Source organism: Perca flavescens, chromosome 10 (assembly GCF_004354835.1).
Source record: "Perca flavescens isolate YP-PL-M2 chromosome 10, PFLA_1.0, whole genome shotgun sequence".
Classification (NCBI taxonomy): domain Eukaryota; kingdom Metazoa; phylum Chordata; class Actinopteri; order Perciformes; family Percidae; genus Perca; species Perca flavescens.
Window position 1 is genome coordinate 22,707,900 of NC_041340.1, and position 20,525 is coordinate 22,728,424.

Genomic DNA, 20,525 nt, shown 5'->3' on the forward strand with positions numbered 1-20,525 from the left:
TTATTTTAACAGCTAATTAGTTTACCTGATGAAGGTCTGGGACCGAAACGTTGTATTTTTCTAAATAAATTATTGCTTGCATAATGGCCAGTGTGCGGGATTTTCTCTCAACAACAGCTAATTAGTAAAATGCGCCTAGGCTTATGCACTGCCCGCACACTATGCTTGTTACACACTCACACACAAGGAAGCGCAGCAGCACACAAACATGCAAAAGATTTCAAATAAAAATATTACTGTGCAAATCCGGCATCATAATAGCAATGCGCCAAGGTACAAACGCTCCTGGCTTTTAAAGGGAATGGGAGATGACACTCTGATTGGTTTACTGCATGTTACGCCCCCCCAAAAAACTATGAATTAATAAAGACACTAAGTACAAACATTTTGAACCATGTGCCCGGCGCACGGACCCTTTTTTCCGCCGTCAAACTAGCAAAAGTGGATTTGGACACGCCCTAAACACGCCTGCACCATGCGCTTCACGCCGTGTGCTTAGATCGTTAAAATAGGGCCCTTAAAGTGATAATGATACCAATAGAGTACTTCATTTGACACCAATAGAGTACTTTATTTGATACCTTTTTTTCGTACTTCATTTGATACCCTTCATGTAAATGGAAGCATTCAGTTGCGTAAAATGCCGCCACCACTCCTCCCCATCCAAATGAACACAAATAGTCTTTTTTTTAAAGATCTGGGCACAAAATGCTTAATGGTTTAAATGCAGGTATTGTTTGACTGGTTTCGATACTTTTTGGTACTAGGTTATTTCAGTACCGATACTCAGCCTAGTTCTCAGCATTAGTATAACACAAACATATACTATGAATTTTGGTGTTTTGTTTTTTTTAGCCACACTACCAGTGTAGCTATCAGAGTGGCAATGCCAGTCTGGTCAGTAAAATGTTTTAGTGAAATATCTTGAACTATTGGATGGATTGCCATGAAAGTTTGGTACTGAAATGTGTGTTCCCCACAGTATGAACTGTAATAACTTTAATGATCATGGACTTTTTATCTAGCATGATCATCAGGTCAAAATTCAGATTTGTCCAATATTTGCATGTGCTTTTATGATTTATGTCCAAATACTTGCAAAACTAATGACATTCTCATCAGCTTCAGCTGTACTTTTTAGCAAATGTTAGTTTGCTAACATGCATTAGCATGCTGAGTTATAGCATTTAACTCAAAATACAGTTTTGCCTAAAGTACAGACTCACAGAGGCACTAGGATGGCTGTAGTGACTCTTAGTCTTGTTTTCCTTTTCTGTTCTTTTTGTTTTTGACACCACTTTTACAAAATTATTGCTCATAAGAGGCTAGAGGGGAAAAAGAATAAAAGAAAAGAAAAGTAGTCCAGAATTTCTGTGGCTTCTTTGTGTTTCAGCATCATGACCGGCTAATTATCCAAAAGAGCAGTTTCATCACGTATTATCACACAAGTGTCAGTGATCAGCTGAATCAGATATTCCATGTACGCATTACTAAATGTTGTGTTTCCTAGTTGTTGGTCATATCATCCCTCATCTGCCAAGTGGCAACACATTTGATTGGACTTGGTGAGCACATGTGAAACAGGATTGAATTCCTAGAGAGGATACACTCGAGCATACCAAGGAGAATTCAGCAGATATTTCAAACAGCTCCTCTCATCTCCTCCACTGTGAGGACAGCACGTATAACATGGCAGCACTAACATCAATTTCTGGCTTACAGTTGAAAGGAGGATGGATTTTTAGCCTTCTGGGATGCATCCCTAATAAAATTCAGGCAAGTGCAAGGAACCTGAACAGCGCTGGCATGGCACTACGTATATAAAGCAAATCAAAGTTTATGACAATGACTTCAAATGTGAACTGCTGTGTATTACTCCTGCTGTACTCCTTGGTCGAAATGCTGGTTGTCATGGAGCTCCTCACCAGTTATCTAGAGTTACTGCCTGAGAAGAAAACTCGCTTAACATTTACATTGATTGATTATGGTTTGAGATTAATGAGAGTATCCCATTTGGGATTAATGGTTTATTTCCTATTTAAACTCTGTATTTAATGATTAAAGTATGTAATTTTAAGTAATGTATCTGACAATATGTAGCGGATTGAACATTGATCCAAGTGGATCAGCTGAATTGACAGCAGCAAAGAACTGACAGGGACGGGAGTGGGGGAAACATTTTTCTTAAGGCAGTTATTAACACTTAAAAAAACACAGAGTTGAACTGAGGGTTTGCTGTGAGTTAATTGAGGTCTGGCTGGTAATTACAACAGAGAGTTGATCTCTCACAATCAGGGCTCCAAGTTCATTGGCACGGCATTACAAAATCTTAGATGGATCAGCTCCTATGGCTAGTATTGACCCTTTTACTCTGGGTTAAAGAGAGCATGCAGTTGTCCTTGGCCTGAATAATCATTTGCAGAGCCGGTATCAAATGCAGATATGCAACTAAGAGTAACCCACATTGGAGGGCAATTATTTAAACAGAACAAAATAGTTCCTCTGGGCCAGAGGAATGGATCTCATGATAATGTGATTTGCATTGCCTTTGCAGCGAATAGCACAAAGTGTGTATCTAAAACTGGGATTATGTGGGTAATTTACATGCAGTAATGTGACAATTTGGTAGACATATACTGCTAGGAATTAATTATTGCAATTGTAATGTCCCTGTCATGCCCCCCCCCACACACACACACACACACAGAAACTAACACACAAACAGAAGTATCCTCATCAACCATACAACGCCAGGCCTTTGAAGAGCTGATCATCCTGAGGACAACACTTAGCTATGCACCATTTCAAAAAGCAGTGAAGCCTTGCACTGAGTGCATGTAATTCACCACTTTCATCCACTGCATTGTGAATTATGTTTCTGCAGACTAAAAGAAGATTAAAAATTCAGATCAACTTGTCCAAAAGAATGTGAATTAATTTTGTTGCTTTTTTATTTTTTTAACAATAAAATGAAAGCTGTTGGGCCTTGACTGCAAAATGTAATAGCCTCGTGCATTTGTGTGCTTATGTGTGTGTGCCAGCATGTACAGTATGTGCTGTAAGTACGCTGAGAAAATGAATCTTTCCATGGCCTATTAAGCTAAATAACAGCTTTAATTTAAGGTAAGTAGGCTGCAGTTCCCAGGGAAAAATGAAACATCAACTTTATCATTTGGTTTGAAAGGGCTCCACAGAATAATAGATATACCAAGCAGAGACATGACCCAGATGCTGCCCATAAAATTAATGAGCTAATAATGCATTAGGTGCCTTAGCATTTGCAGCAGTTACAGTAATGTGCAAACACAGAGATATTCCACATTCAGGTAAAATATGGTGTTAAACTCAATGTAAGAAGTGGAATTAATTAATTTGATCTGATCTAAAAGTATCACAGTGTGTAGCCTTTTCCCTTGAGGGATGTGCTTTAAAATGCTGCATGTACTTTTAAAACTGCCCTGAGTCGTACTTCTAAATGAGTCCTTAATTGTGATTGACGATCAAATGAGCTAAGATGGATTTTGAGAAAATATCGTGTTAATGAAGGCAGCAACACCCAACACATTATTCTGATGTTTGTTTTTCAAAGACCTCCAGTACCTGGCTTCCTTTCAGAGTATTCACAAATGCCGAAAGCACAGTGGTAGACTGATGCTATTGACATGCAAATGCATGGCAGTTGCAGAGAAGTGAGAGGTGCCAAACTGTATTGTTGTGTGACAAGCAGGATTTCTAAATACACAGCTGAAAGCCGGGATGTACACGAGTGAGTTTGACACAGCAAAACCCTCAGTGTGTATTTTCTTACATAGAAAAAAAAGGCATAATGGATTCATAAACATTATGGTGTGGGCCCTATTTACAGAGGGAGCACAGGGTTACTGCAGCCTAATGACAACAGATTAAATGAGGTCTGTCCACTGTACATGATGCCTGGAGTTTCATGGTAGCATAATTAAGTTTCAAAGCGACCCAACAGTGATGTGCTTTTAAGTAAAGGTCAACAGTAAACAGCGAAGTGAGCCACACTTGATTACTATGTATATCACAACATCAAAAAAGATGCTGCTGCACTAATGAGGGGGTGACCTTCATCTTCAGCGTAAACAAAGACCAAACAAACACATGCCGCGCCACATGGCCTCTATCAGCCATTAATAAGAGGTGTTTAAGAAATAAATAGCACTTTAATATCCAGAAGGACTATGTGGCATACATTATTTGACATTTAAGAGAAATATTTGCTGTGAAATGTAATCCGATCTTAAACACAGGATATTGTATGGCATCAGAAAGCCTGAATACAGATCTAAGAATGTTAATCAGAAATATAATAAAAATATAATCCTGACTGCTTTCATTTCAATAAGAAATAATCTAAATTTAAATAATAATATGACAATCGGAAATGTAAATGTGTTTTTGAGCATTTACTTAAGTCATCACATTACAGGCTCATTCAGAGCAACAGCCAGGTGGATTTAGAGGAGATGTGGAGGGATTAGTGAGGTGATATCAATCACCACAGTTATCCAGCAGCATCACAGCCCCTGGCTGTTTCCCCCATTGATTCCAGGCTGCAGGGCTGGAGCTAAAGGCTAGGTTGTCCCTTCAGGGAATCCTTAAGCTTTGGAAAATAGATACATTCATCTCAAAATTTGAGGATAGAGTCAGATTTATCCTTAAATTTCGACTAAGATTGTGGTGTCCAGATATTTGAGTGTTCAAGATAAGATAAACAGGCAGCATTTTTGTTGCAGCTAGGTAAAAAAAATAAAACACCAGAAAGATGTCCTGTAGGCAAAGAAAGCAGCTGTTTTTCCTCCAGTGACTCTCCCAGTTGTCTGTTTAGAGAAGCAGCCTCTGCTCATTGCATGTTCACATTAACATTCTAGATATTATTAGCAAGACCGGAGACTCCAGATGATGATGAGCTCCGAGGGACATTTTAAATGACAGTGCCTTTTCTTGAAGGGAGAGAGTAAACAACAGAGGCGACCAACGCTGTCTTGTTACGAATATTCATCTGCATTCATGTAACTGAGGGGCAAGGCCAGGAAGACAGGATGTGACTTTTCAAATATAAAAGGGGGGGTGGGACTGGTTGTGTGAGTGGGTGAGACAGAGACATGCCTCAATATCACACATGGACGAGGGAACACTGTCCCCTGACAACAGTCCTTTCGGCTCACCCTGGCAGATATGTCTACTCTCCATTCAGAATTTCTAATCCTGTCTGAAAGCCTATCTTGAATGTCAGGCTTCTTCCTAAATTGGCTCGTGTTCTTAGTGATTGATTAAAGTACTGTAACCCAGCTTTATCAGACCGCCCTGAACTCTGTATTTCTGCCAAATCTATTAGGTAATGCATCTTTTGTTATTGCACCGGTTTCTCTTTTTTCCTGCTCCTGTCTTTGGGAAACACACAGATCCTTTTACTATGATACAGAATACTGAGTTGAACCTGGCACTGTGATAGCACAGCAGCCTTCAGATCAAACAGGAGAGCAGCCTTAAGCTCACAACAGTTTGTGTCAAATGTGGCATCCTAATGCCATACAGCATTATTCAGTGAAATTGGCTTAAATTTACAGTCCAAAAACACTATGCACAGGGATATACTTAAAACACATTTCATAATCCCCATTTCTCCTTTTCTAGCTTTTGTCTGGTGCCTTGGTGGTACCAGCAACACTACTACTGTAGGTCTCATGACATTGAGCTAAAACTATGGCTATAATTCATGAGTTCTAATGCTGTAATATCCCCCATGCCAATGCACAAAGAGGAGAGGTTGCCCTGATATTACTGCTGACGCCTGAGTCCTAGACGTTGCACTTAGAGTGTCTCCTGCAGGACATTATTCAAACACACACAGGCTCTACAAAGTCCATAAGACAAGAGTAGGCCACTACGGTACAAAACGCACACACACACACACACACACACACACACACACACACACACACACACACACACACACACACACACACACACACAGACACTGCGGCTTACTGAGGGTACTCAAGGTTACACAGCAAGGCGCCACACATACAGGATGTCACCACTGTCTAAACATCCATGACATTGTATCATATGTACTATGGGAGTAACGATACATCGATCTGGATCGATATATCGCTTCAATCCTCAGATATTGCCATCTTTAAGATGCACGTTTATTTTGAAATTTCCACTTTTTTATTAAAAAGAGTAGTTTGTTTTTAATTTAATTGTCTGCAAGAGCTTAGTAATGATGTTGTCAAGTCATATTTTAGTTGTTTTTTTTATAAATATACTGTACAGTATATAAATGTAACTGACTGTTAAATGCGCTTATATATTGCCTTGTATCGATAGCAGGTCCCTGAATTGAATCGAAATCGTATCGTGGTAGACTTTGTGATATCAGTAAATGTATCGTTGTCCTAAGAATCAATATTGTATTGTATTGTATTGATAAAACGTGTGATTTACACCCCTAGTATATACACTACTGTATGGTGAACTACAGCACTGAATTTAGTGGGATGGAAATACACAGTACAGACACTCTGCATATGGAACTCTGGGCGTGAATTAAAATCCCATTTGTGTACTTTAAACAGAGTAGAAGAACACATTAATGACTGCACACTTAGAAGTAGGCCATGTCCAAACACTGCAGGCAATTTGGCCTTGGGTTGTCTGCACTTCCTCAAAAACTGCACACAGCACACACTGTGAGCTACTGTATCTCTCGTCCTATTCTGGGCCTACTTTGCAGCAAAAGAGCCCAGAACAATGACAACACGTACTGTAGACACAGTATATGTACTCATACTCTCCATGATTATGCATCCAGACTTACACATGGTGCAACATTTCTGAATCAATTTCGCTCTGACGAAACAACTTCTCTCATTTGCCTTGTTTCAAGATTCCTTGTAATGTTTTTGTCGGTGGAACGACTGTAAACATCCTCCCTGCTCCATGTTTCATTAGCAACCTGAGGGGAAAAAAAATGGGTTTTCCTCAAACATCTGGATGTTAGCTACCTTGAGTGAAAAGTCATATCAGATCAGATCCCACTACATCAAATGTAACTTGAGGGCACATTATTTATTCATTTAGCTGCTGACATCCAAACCATGCCCTAAACGGTGACACTTTGAAAACTATTCCTCTGTGCCTGAACTGTGCCGATACCAGTGCAACTAGCAGGGGCTCGCAGGGGGAAGAGACTTTTATGTTCCTTTTACCAGGCATGGACGCAGATGAGACGGAACAACGAGGCCATTGTTGTTTTCTAGCTGAAGAGCCTTGGAGCTTCTGAGAGAAACAAACCCAACAATGAAAGTGCCTCCATGCCTGCTGTAAAATTTCATGTGACAACAAGGCCTTCCCGCATTTTTTATACCCACTAAAAGCAAAGCCCCCAGGGCCACAATGGCACGTCAACTAGTACCAATATTTACCCCTGTGGTGAACAGAAAGCCTGGCTATCATAAATACTGGCCTGTGTAGGTGTGTCTCAGTTCCAGTTTATGTGTGTGTGTGTGTGTGGGTGATTTGTATTATCCTTTTCATGTTTTATGAGTTGGCAGTGAAAAAATGGTGAGATAAATCATTTGAAATTTTTCACTCAGGAGGAATAGAATCCGGCTATTTATTCAAAGCTTGTCTGTATGGCAGAAGCAAACTGCAATGTTTTAAGTTTTCAGGAACAAAAGCATTTGTTAATACGACAAATTCTCTTTTCTATCTCAGCGCTAGAATTTTTTTTTTTTTTTTTTTTACCTTTTTGATCTTAATAATTTAAAAAGTATCTGTATACACACACCCTTGGGGTGACCTAAAGACGGTCATGATCCTGATCATGATGAAGACTCCAGAGGTAAGCATCTGCAACTTGGTATGCAGACATTCTCCATGAAGGAAATCCATATGTGATGGATACAAAGAAAAGGTTTTTCGTTGAAGAGGAGAGCCGACTCTGTGCAGGATTAAGTGCTTTAGATCTAATGATGAGAAAGGGTCTGTTTTTATTTGTTTTCAAACAGGCCTTTTGCTTGATGGAATAGCAGCTGTGTTCTGTCTCCGCAGGGTACAAACGCTCATCAAAGACCTGGCTTTATCAAACAATCTATAAACTCTTAATGCCACATAGCAAAAGATACTTGCTAGAAAAGTTCAGAGAAAGAGCAAAAATCAATGGGAGGCAATTTATCCCAATTTACAATATGATTATAGTACATAACATTTTATATGATACACTTTTGGTGTTTGATTCTAAACCATTAAGGGACAGATCATGTTTTGGGAAGTTAGCCCCTCCAGCTCAGAATTCCTTGGTGGGATTCTCGCTCTTCCTATCAATATCTGCGGCAGTGGCTGCCAGAAGATTTGGAAGCTCTGGATGCCCGGGGCTGTAAATCTGGGCCAGGGGTTGTGTGGGATGCTCAGATAAATGGGTTGGGCTTTGTTTTATTGCAACACTGCTTGTCTTAACTTTCTGTGTCTACCAGGGATTTAGAAAATGTGCTACTGTCCTTGGGCCTCTCTCTGCAACAGCGGCTCTGAGTCGGGTTTGAGTCAGCCCTGGTACCCCAAGATTACATAAATATCCTCTATGAGCCATTCACCACTATATCCGTGCTCTACTGTATTGCTCGCTTTTTATCTTTAGCAGCGTTGTGTTTTTGCGTGGGTATAGGGTGCAAGTCTCAGATTAAAAGGGAAACTGAGGATCTTCATTTTAACCCAGTTCGACAAGTCCTTTCACACTGTGCCGAATAATTAAACACAAACAGTAAACATTTCCTAAATGGAGGATATTCTGCTCGCAAGTCCTCTGCTCTGAACCTTTGCTAATGGATTTGACTAAAAAAGACCTTTACATGGGATGCAGCTGTTTTGTCATTCGTGTGCAGCAAAGCATCAATATGAAGGAAAAGTGGGCCAACGAGACATAAAGCACAATTATCCCCCAGGAAATATGTCACATTTCCGACGTCTCTTGTGATAAGGTTTCCTCATTCATAGTTCCTAATGTCTTCTTTCCAAAAGCACAGTGGGAAACAAAGGCAAAGATATGGCTTATTAGGTCAGCTCTGGATTCCTTTTTACCCACTGATCATGGATCTGCTGGGTAAATCACATGGGTATCATTAGAATCAACCCTGAGGAGTCTTTGGGTGCAGCGTGTAAGTGTGCATACTGGATAATGACTTTCCTTTTGGTATTTCTTTCTACAACCAATCATCAAGTATCAAGTAAAATTATGTGTGGCAGTTTGACAGTCTTGCTGAAATGTATTTTACAGTGCTGATGCCTTTTGCAATGTAAAATAGACGACAGGTCTTCCTTTCAATAATTTATTTCAGATGTAGACTTGGGAGATATCTTGGTCATACAAATCAAGAAGGGGCTCAAAGAATGTATATTCAATATCCTGTTTGGTGAATTGTTATTCTTCAGCAGCAATAGCAAACAACTCCATTCGACATCCCATTAGTTAACATATTACTTGTTGCCAGGCTACCAAAAAGCTTCAACAATAAATGCTTATTGTCGCTGTTTGCTTTGGAGTTGGGGCTTCTGTAGAATTTAAAATGCATGCATGCAATGTGAGTGAAGCTTATTTGGATAGAAAGAGGATATGATTAAAGAGAATAAGAGATGAGAATGCCAGCAAATTCTGGGGCGTCAGAAAAGCTTGAATCATTTAGTCATATTCAACATGGCAGAGAGATCTGCCTCAATAGAAACATCTTCCCATTAAAGAGGGAGCGCGGAATACAAGTTGGTACCATTTGTATTCTCCTTGTTTGTGTATGGCTGTAAAAAAAATGGATGGTGAAGCCGTAGTTGTCCACAGCATGAATAAAACAAACTTGGCAGATTTTTCATTGACTGGCTTTCTCCAGCCCAGAGCTCACTTGTCAAACGGCTTATCCGGGCTTACCTTTCTCCTACCTAACCATTTTCCTCTTGTTTTCTTTCAATCTCTACTCTTCCTTCTGTCCTTGCTCTTATCCTCTCTGATCCCCGCTCCATTCCTGCTACTCTCAGAGAACCATTTCTATCCAACAGTATCATTTCACTCTTTAGCTTCAAGACTGAGCTGCCCACCACTATTATGTCATGCAACACCTGTACTTAAAACTAGGCCGAAATTCACAGTGGGCGCAGCTAAAAGGACCTATGAGAGAAACTACAACTCTAAAGTCTCTCGTCCCAAAATCTGCCTTCCTGTTGTGGTGACTCAAGACACAAAACGTGTCACTTTGCAGAATTCCCCAAAAAATATAGCAAGTTGTATTTAAAATGTCACAAGTACTTTTAGCCCATGGAAATACAGTATACCAATAACCACGGTTCAAACTGCATCCCACATAGTAAGAGCATTCTACAAATAATATGCGATTATCATATTTTGAGCGCATAACTTGTGCAGTTTTAGCAAAAACCCTCAAATCTGTGCTACTTAAAGGATCAGAAAAACGCCTAGAGGATCCCTCTAGTCTTATGTGTTCGCCCACATCATCAAACTCCTCAGAAACAAAACTTTTTATAGATTAAAAACCAACAAGAACCTCATCAAAATGTCAAGCTCATGCTGTCATCCTCACTTTCTCACTCAAACCATTGTCATAGTGACCTACAGCCACCAATTTATCAGAGCTTCCGTCTTGGGAGAGTAAGCCACAAGGCTATTTCTGTAGTGACCCAGATTTTCAGGTGAATCTGGATCCGTATCAATGTAATGAACTGCAGCACCTCAAAGAGAACATATTAGGTCAAATCAACTTTTTTGAGCATGGGTTTTAAAGCTTGACATGTACGCTCACATATTTAAAGTAATCAATAAGCTAAATGTTCTATTATTTAAGCTCCAAGAGCCATGCAACGTGTGCATATTGCCTTTAAAACACAATCAATGCCAGAAAAAAAAAAACTTCCCCAGTCTAATTTCCTTTCTTGGTAATTTTGTCAGATTAATAGCAAGCCAATTTCCTGGAGCCTGTTGTTACACAGAGTGATGGCATGATTATGGTATCATTGGAAGAACGCTATAATTGTGGAGGATGGCTCCTTTTGGGAGGAATATGAGCACAGATGGGCCCTGAGTTTGATGAAGGAATTTCTCTTTCCTCAAAGGCTATCGGGAAGCATTGCCAAGCTGGCAAGATATTAATAGACTACAGTCAGGAGAAGGTCTACATGTAAGCACCAAAATAAACCAATCCCAAAGCAGGTACTACTAAGGTAGATGGTTTACAATGTCATAAAGGCACATTAAAAAAAGCTTCCACATTGTACAACACAGTTCTATTAAAAGACTCTGATTAGATATGGATGCTTACTATTCACTGATCCATATAGTGTTATACTCACATGGCCCTATTAAGGTTACTGGAGACTACAACTACCACAGGACACGGTGGACATTCATTATAGGGCTAACACACAGACATCCACTCACTCTCACACTCATACCTGCAGGCAATTCAGTGTCTCCAGTCAGTCTATTTTGCATGTATGTGGGAAGAAATGTGAGCATCAGTAAAGCCAGAGACGTAGCTACAACTGAGGACACCAAGGACATGTCCTATCTATTGTTTTGGGGAATTGGGAGTTTCTAAAACCCTAGTATTTCTCCACCAATTGTACCCCTGGCATTAGGAAGAAGGTATTGAAACAACATTCAAATAGATGAAAATACTCAAATAAAGAAAGAAAATGCAGAAGAAAATAATTCATATTTTCTTTGTCAAAACTTTCTAAGAGGGTGCAGGTTTCAGTGGGAGAATTTGGACTTATTGCCTCAGTATTTCTAAAACTTTGGCTATGGCCCTGTGTAAAAAAACAACATAGTCCACACAGGGACAAACCAATGACCCTTTGGCTGACTGAGACATTGCAATCCTGTGCATTACATTTATGATACACTTCATATTTTTTATTTGGTCCCCAGGATCCTCAGTAACTAAAATAGTGAGATGGAAAAATAAAACCTTGATAGGCAATATCTCAGTCAGCCAGAGCTTTCAACAACTCACATTTGTCACAAATACAGGTGAAAAGGGGAAAAGAGGAGAGTCTGCTTTAAAGCAGATTTAAAAAAAAAGAAAAGGATAGAAATAAACGCTGGACTGTCAGCACTGATTGGGCTGAATCTAGATATAATCAAAAATCCATATTTGTTTGTCCGTGTTTATTGGTGTGTGTGTGTGTGTGTGTGTGTGTGTGTGAAACAGGCAAGAGGACAGAGAAAATAAGTGACTATACAAAAAAGTATAAAGAAACTTTAATTCAAGAGTCTACTTGTGGCGCATGGGTCTGTGAGTATACGATGGCCAAATAGTTTCAGCAGAGGAGAGTTTGTGTGTGTGTGTGTGTGTGTGTGTGTGTGTGTGTGTGTGTGTGTGTGTGTGTGTGTGTGTGTGTGTGTGGGTGTGTGTGTGTGTGTGTGTGTGTGAGTGAGAGAGTGAGGAAGGATCTCTATTAATCTCTTGCATTACTGCAGTCATTTCCACTCTCTTCATCACCAGCAGCATGTGCTCTGTGAGATTTAAAATATTTAAATCTGTAATCTGTCCGCATTATGAGGTTAACACACATCCGCAAGACTGGTGTCCTATCTGTCACCATGCTTTCCAATTCACGTGGCCCCACATACATCACCAGGACCTGAAACGGCCTTTTTGTATAGCTCTGGCTGAGAAAGATTTTGCGACCGGTGTCTGTAAATTCTCAACAGCTGTACAGACACGGTGCTGGACCCCAGAGAAAAATTAAGGGAAATGTGCGCAGCTGATAAAAGAAAAAGAACAAAACATGCGCGAGGAAGCCTCTAATTGTTCCCCCAGTGTATGTGACCCAGTGACTCTGGAGGAGTTCTTCCTTGTTCTTTTACTACGGGTAAACCAGCATTCATTATTGATTTGGTGGCACAGACTTTTACACAACATGGTCTTATGAGTGGGCCTAAGTGTTTTGTCAGTTCAGTGCGTAATGCATTAGAGCCTCACTCACTGTCCCCTTTCTTACATTATTTTCCTAAAACTGTGAATTAAAAACCAAAAATGAATAAATTGAATGGGATTAAAGCTTGAACGACAGTGACCCATATATGAATATTAGGTTGATGGAAGACACTCCAACGTAGGCCATTTAGCCAGCTCCATGTCATGTCTTCATACAACAGGCTTTTACTAAGCTCCTTAAGAGCCTGCCCCTGGGGGATCTATGGTAGGCTGGAGGTACTGACTCAGGCCTTATCTTCACTAATTTACCCCATGAATTAGACGGGCCCTCACTTCTGTGTCCTGCCAGCCCCACACAATACTCAATCCATGTTAAGAAAATGAGGAGAGAAAGGGGCTTAGCGATTGCTTGGTTGGATAAGAAGCTGGGGAATTGACGGGGGAAAAGGCACACTCTGCCACATCCACTTTACCTGGACAGTAACGTTCATCCCCGGGATTAAAAATTGTTGATTCCCTGTCACTTGTCTGTCTATTCTCAGGGTGGATTAAGCGGAGTAAAATGCAATTTGAATCATATGGATTAAGGTGAACTTTTCAAAAACAAACGGACAGGGCTTCACCCCTGTCAGCTACAAAGTAAGGACAGAAAGACAAAATTCAAATGAGCTGGCAAGTGCAGATGTGGACTTTTAGAGGACACAAAGTGCAGCAGGACCACAGAAATCTATACATTAATCTGAGCGTTAGTTGTCATATCGTACCGTATGTGCAAGTGGAAAGCAAATGACATCGCAGAATGCAAAATCACAATCAAATCAATCAAAAATAGTCTGCAAATAAGTGTGACATTTTCACAAAGTAAAATCAACGGAATACAAACAAACTTGCATACACTGCTTCAGTGGATTGATTCCAGTACGCCAGAGTTGAAAAGGTCATTCATGTGGTTTGCATGTTCCACATGAATGAATGAACTGAGCTTCATCCCAAACTAAGCTTATGTACTGTAAGTGTAAAGTAGAGCTTTGCATCCGAGAGCCCCTCTTCTTATCATGGCAGTCTTCCACCTCTCGCTGTCTCTCTCAACGCGATGCATTTTTAAAAAGTCTCCTTTAAAAAGGAAAACAATCGAAAATAGCTCCCCACTGCTGCTGCATATTCAGTTCCCTGATTTTTACTCAGCAGGGTTTGTCCTATGTCTGTGTATTATTGAGTGTACATTTTCTAATTAATAAATAAATAATAAACAGATCACTTCTGGCAGACAGTGAGTGGAGACATACTGTGTGACATCTGCTTTGTAGTTAGAATGGCGATGTCCAAAATAATCTTGTTTACTAAGCAGACATTGGTCTTTGGCAAGAAAACCTGTTAGTCAGGGGAGATGTTTTTGGGCCATGAACAATGTAAAATCTCTGTTAAACACGTTATGTGCGGTAGACTTGAGGCATATCTTTGTGCCTCAGGCCAAAACCATTTAGTTAGTCAAACAAAGACTCTTTCATCTTTTCACAGATTTATCAAATACGTCTTATTAATTTTGAAAACAAATATGACACAAGTGTATCTAGTGAATTGTCACTTGTTTTGGGTGTTTTTCAGTAATTCTGTCACAAAAGGTGTGATTTAATGATGATGAAAGCGCATCCTCCTGAGCAAATATGAATAGACAAGTGTATCCTCTTTCATTAGTCACTGTGCAACTGTACAATGTGTGTGGAAAGCTAGAACAGGAAGGAGCCAAGTTGACACAAGGGGAGGGAGATGTGACAAAAAGATCATATCACGATTGTTTTTTAGGCAGGATCACGATCCACGTACTTATCACAATTCTTTTCATGCTGGCTTTTAAGACTATTTTGAAAGTTACTGAACAGTACACAAACCACAAGTTGTCAAACAACCAATAACCAATAACAGAGTGCTTAGCGGTGGCAATGTCTGGAGGTGTTCAATCTATAATCCACGCTTGTCCCCGGCTCTGGCTGCTTAAAGGAGAGATGGTGAGTTTTTTTGCGTTTGAGGAGATTTTTATATAGCAGGGGAAACTCTGGAGCCTAAAGGGCCGTACACACCAAGAACGAGAACTATAACCATAACTCTAACGATGTGAGCATCCACACTGTTAAACGATAACGTTCCGCAAACAACGGCGTGCACTGCACGCTCCAGCTGATAATAATACATCACAGCAGACGTTGCAACGTACGATTACAGGAATGTCTGTAGTAATATCCTACATATATGTGAATTTGGGTACATTTTATGATCCAAAAAAGTCCCCGGGGCGCCGACACCGCTGCATCCCACAGAGCCGGAGATGAGAGCGGAGAGTCAGATCTATTGAGAGCACCGGAACAAAAACAGCGACAGTATGATAATCACATCTAAAACACAAGATTCACTCTCTGTGGTTTCTGTGACATGAGAAATACTTTCAAAGTACTGATGTTTAAAAATACACAGAGCTAGAGGATCGTAGCCCCACCGAGGGTAAAAGTCACGCCACTAACCACCTGTGTGAAACAAATCTGGCCGCAGATATCATGGAGACATTGTAATTGTTCAAGATCTACTATCGTCATATCGCACACCCCTAGTTGACACGTCAAGATACACAGTTTGACTTGGGTTTAAAGTACAGCCCCAACAGGTTTCAGAGCTCTCTGCACTAACACTGTTATTCAGCCTAATTAAAAACTTCAAGGACTTTGAATCCTTTGCATTTTAAGTAGTAATAACGACTGACTTCTTTCACTAAACTAACTTCTTCTCTTGCACCAACAGAATAGATATATATAGTATATATATAGTATATATATAGTTTATAGCAGAGTTGTTCCGATACCAGTATCGGGAAATGCCTCCCTTACTGCCTAATATGCTGGTATCGGTATCAGCGAGTATGTGAGCCTATGTACAGTACGATCCGATACCACAAAATATTAGCCCTGAAAAAAAGAAAAAAAAAAGAAAAAATATGACTACCAGTCAAAAGTTTGGGGTCACTTAGAAATTTCCATTCCAGACAGAATACCAGCTGAGATCAGTTGCATTGTTTTTTTAACCAGGGCAGCAGTTTTCAGATTACATTATGTTCTTACATAATTGCAAAAGGGTTCTCCAATGTTTTCTCAGTTAGCCTTTTAAAATTATATCAGATTAGTAAACAGAATGTGCCTTTGGAACATTGGATGAATGGTTGCTGATAATGGGCAATGTAGATATTGTATTAAAGATCAGCCACTTTTTTCTACAACAGAGAACCCTTTTGCAATTATGTAAAAACACAATGTAATCTGAAAACTGCTGCCCTGATTAAAAAAACAATGCAAGTGATCTCAGCTGGTATTCTGTCTGTAATGGAGTGGAATGGAAATTTCTAAGTGACCCCAAACTTTTGACCGGTAGTGTGTATATATGTATATATATATATATATATATATATATATATATATATATACACACACACACACACACACACACACACACACACACACACACATATTAAACACACTGGTATCGAACATTCTAGTTTATAAGAAGTCTGCTTTGTAAGATATTGCTACAGTGTCTTTGAGAGCATCAGCTATCAAGGCCAATGTCACTGTGTATCTTGTTTGCTTAGTAATGTAGTGACAACTAATATACATCAAATGCAAGTTCTCCACAACTACTTTTCCTTTCCTGTGTATGACATTGCGATGCAGTGAAAGCAGTGCTAGAACAATGACAGGCTTTTATTCGGGTGTGGGATAGGCAGCGATAGGACATATTTTCAGAAGGTCAGAGGTATCCATTTGGGAAATTATTCAGCTCCTTCTCCTGCTGCTCCAAGACAACATGTCAAACACAATGAAGAATATTAGAAAACAAAAATAACCTTCCGCAGCCTTTCTCATATGTGCAACAACACACCTCTGCATATACACAGAGGAGCACGCGCGCCCGCACATCTCCCGTCCACGGGGCTGGATGTGAGAGCAATAACGGGAGCACGCGGAAAGAGGAGCTGAAAGCTAAAGAACAAGAGGCCTCTCGGGCCAATGAGCGCCTCATCCATGTTAAGTCAGGCCAAGACATACTCAGGTGTATTCACTTTAGGTCAGGACGAAGCCTTGCTGACCTTTTCAGCAGACAGAGAGTCTCATGGAGCTTTTCTTGAGCAGTCCTGAGACTCACAGGGTAAACAATAGACTCAATGTTGCACTTTGAAATGCTGTGCGTTAGTGTGTGCGCATGTCAGTGATTGTCGACCACTTCTCCATGGCCCAAAGACCTTCAAGTCCAAGCTACATCCAGCTAATGAACACATTGTGGAAGCAGCGTTCTTGGTGATTATTCCCCAACAGCTGAAACACAAAACTCTGTTTTTAGCTGCCATGATTGCTGCACAGCTCATGCACGAGCCAAGAACATTTTAGAAAGAAAACGATTGAAGAATGGATATTAACACAGCAGGAAACTTGAAAAATAGCACTCTGCTGGACTGGAATAAAAGCTCTAAAGGGCCAGAGAGAGTATTCACCAGCAGCCGCAGCAGCAGCATAATCCTTCTCATGATGAAGACACACATACAATATAAATGAACGCAATTTGCCTGCAAGTCAAAATCCAAGGAGTGCTAATCAAATTTCATAGGGTGGTCTTTAAATGCGTGCAACAAATAACTAGGAATTCTATGCGTTTGCGTTATTATCACCCATTAAGGGCTGTTTTCATCAATAGTGTGGTTTGCATGCCAAATAAAATTCTGGATCATTTCCTAAATGCTTGGTTTCAGGGACACATTGCTTATTCAACCTATCACCATGACAACTCCTGCTTGACATTTTCACTACCTCGTCCCTTTTTGGGATTCAGCTCTCACAGTTAATTATTCTCTCTACCATTGTGACACTATTTATCTTTAAGAATCTGCCATGTGTCCAGGAATTTCAAGATAGTAAGAAAGTAGACACACGGGGCCTGCAGGATCATCACAGCGCTTTGGATTCATACTCTCGTCTTCCACAAGCAGTTTGTGCATGTGGTTTCTACAGCTGTCACTGGAATTGCCGAGATGGGAAAGTGAGGTTGTTTACTACAAGAATTTAGCAGAGTCATGGAAAAGGTCAGAAGATCAATGATGAAACGAGGTAGATTTAAAGATAGGAGAAAGAATTTCAGTGAAAATAATACATAGAAGCACCAAATTAATAAAAGATTTTGTTTTTTTTGAGAAAGAAATATCCTTAATTGACCAGGCAAACTCCAATTGAACTTTAAGCATTATAATTAAGCATCCAAATTGAGCGAGCTTTATTATATAGAATCAATTCATGTGCGAAACGTAAAAAAAAAAGAAAAGGAAAATGGGGATCCCCATATGCTTGTGGCAGATCATCCTGCTCCACAGCAGATGGACATAGCTTGCTACAAATTAGTGCCAGATCCGACTGGCATTATAAAAAAAAACAAGATCCTACGTCATCCTGGGCCATTTGATTCATTAATTCTTCTTTTTAATTTCCGTTAAAGTCACCGGGCTATTTCATTTGCGTTAAAGGGAGTGCAATAAGAGAGAGAGAGAGAGAGAGAGAGAGAGAGAGAGAGAGAGATTGCGCGTCACTGCTCCACGCACACAAGATGTCTTTATACCCAAGTAACAAGTGCCCTTAACAATTATCACATTATTTATGTTCTGCATGTTACATACGGCACTGAAACACACACACACATACACACACACACAAACAATTATCCAGCGTCCACATTCCTGCCTCTAATGAGACTCGGGGTAGTCAGTTCAAGTCACAAAAATCCAAATGCGTTTTGGAAGTATACGTGCTTCGTGCCGGTGTACTGCGCTGCGTCAATGTAGCATCCCAAAAATACCACTCTTTATCTTTACAGAAAAGAATACAAGTCGTATAATTGGAGTCCAAGTAGCCCGCTATGTGCCCGTCTCCCCTGCATCCCCACTATAACTCACTCAACCACGCACACAGCTGCTCGTCAACTATCATGAAATGACTCACCTGCCTTGTCGAGATGTAAATCCCTCCATGCCTTGCTTTTCTGAAAATAGAAAGCCGGGACAATGTTTCACTGTTTCGGGGTCTTCACTTGCACTCGCGTATACTCCAAATATCCGTGTAGTGTGCGCACTGCTTATGTTTTTCGGGATTGACCTTCCTGTGAAGCGGTACCGTCTCTCATCATCCTCATTCCGCTCTCATTTTAATGGATTTCTTCCATGTTATTGGGTTGTTGCTTCTTTTTTTTCCCAGCGGAAAGCTCTCCTAGTCCTGGTGCGTTTTGATGCTTCTGCCTGGACTCTTCGGCTCAACACGAGCTTCGCGGGAGCGCGCGGCGCGATCCCTGCTGAATATTCGGGAGCGCCGATTGGAGATGGAAGAGGAGAGTTACTAGGTAACCAAGGGCACATACATGAGAAGGAGCCGAGAGAAGATTTATGCCTCCCAACTGTGCTCTGCCGTCTTTGACAGGTCATCAAAAAAGGCCTTTTTTCCTTCCACACCTCAGTGTCTCTCACAAACATCATCCTATTAAAAAGGCATCATTCTCCACAGGGGAACTTGGTCCTAGGGGATCATTTTAAATTGCGTTATCTAGGAATCTCCTTTTTTAAAAAACAATAAATTCTACTAAGATACTAAAATAAACTGTTAAGAGCAGGGTCTTTTATGAGGCTGGATAAAAGTAATGAATGAAGAGGCAATGCAAAATTACCTTAAATGCTGAATAGGCTGGTTAGAAGAATCGTTTTTCTGCAGGGATGTGGTTGATCTTGCATTTCTCACTTAATAAATTACCTCAAGGCTATTAAAGCTACTTCACAACCTTTATTTGATTTCTGCGAGCCAATAAAGTAATGGAAAGAAATATAAGTGCCGGTGTGACATGACCATTAACAATCAACTCTTCTTGAAAGAAGACTAAGCCTATAAAAAAAAGTTTACTTATAGGCTATTATAAACAGATCACACATGCTCTTTTGTGAGGGACAATCAGGGGTTTTAAACATTTGATGAAATGATTATATGTAAGCCTAATAAAGAGGGCTTTAACTTAACTACACTTGTGTGTAATTAGTGTGGTTACCTGTGTGCATTCTGAGAGACTAAAACAGGAGCTGAGCTTCATTCATCAGGCTTTGCAACAGTCCCCATTAAACCTCATTCACAGCTTACCTTATGCTGTTATAATCACAGTTGAAACTCCTTAATGAAATTGTTTTTATGCGAACAGATCTCAAATGCTTGCGAATGTGGATTTACAGTGTGTTCATTGGAATGCTATGCTATGACTCTACGTGATTTAAGAGCCACGGTAGCCGTATGATGCTATGGAACAGTTTATCCCTCCACATAAGTCTGTTCCCTCTGTTGACATTTTTTTAATCTAAGTTGAAAACCCGTCTCTTCTCCTTGGCCTTCAAATCCAATTGAGATCAATACTGCATCATCAGTGCTTTGTCTTCCTGCGTCGCTCCTCTGTTGTCCTTGTGTCCTCATGTTTATATTGTCTTTTATGTGTTCATCCGTT

General features: G+C 40.2%; 1 protein-coding gene across 2 annotated transcripts in view; it reads right to left on the reverse strand.

Moving 5' to 3' along the window:
* The window catches only part of nlgn3a (neuroligin 3a), a 129,415-nt gene extending 110,090 nt beyond the window's left edge, over nt 1-19,325 (reverse strand). For both annotated transcript variants that reach the window (XM_028589082.1, XM_028589084.1), the window contains exon 1: nt 18,995-19,325. The gene's annotated coding sequence lies outside the window, so the exon portion shown is untranslated. The remainder of the gene's footprint in view (nt 1-18,994) is intronic.
* Between the last annotated feature and the right edge of the window lie 1,200 nt (nt 19,326-20,525).